Genomic DNA, 510 nt, shown 5'->3' on the forward strand with positions numbered 1-510 from the left:
CCCCATGGGCGGGGCCTCGACCCGGGGAAAAAGAACGCGATTGGCTGTGGGGTGGAGGGGGCGGAGCCTCAGGGGACGGGGCGGGACCAAAACAACCGAGGGGGGGGGGGGCTTAAGGGGCACAGCTGGATCCGAAATGGGGGGGGGGTGCACAGCTGGAGTGGGAACACAACCGGATCCAAACTGGGGGGACACTGGGGGAAGGGACACAGCTGGACCCAAACGGGGGGGGAGGTGAGGGGGGCACAGCTGGATCTGAAATGGGGGCACAGCTGGATCTGAAATGGGGGCACAGCTGGATCCAAACTGGGGACAGCACCAGCTGAGGGGTCACATCTGGACGGGCCCAACCCCACAGAAGTCCGTGTGTCCTCCCCCAAGTCCCCCCGTGAGGGGCTGAACCCTCCGACCCCCCCAGTCTCCAGCAGGACAGGGTGGGGGGTCCCCACCCCCTGCCCCTCCCGGGGGGGGGCATCTGTCCCCTCCCCAAATCCCCCCCAAACCCCCCCC

This window comes from Corapipo altera, unplaced genomic scaffold, assembly GCF_003945725.1.
Source record: "Corapipo altera isolate COAL_440 unplaced genomic scaffold, ASM394572v1 269, whole genome shotgun sequence".
Classification (NCBI taxonomy): Eukaryota; Metazoa; Chordata; class Aves; order Passeriformes; family Pipridae; genus Corapipo; species Corapipo altera.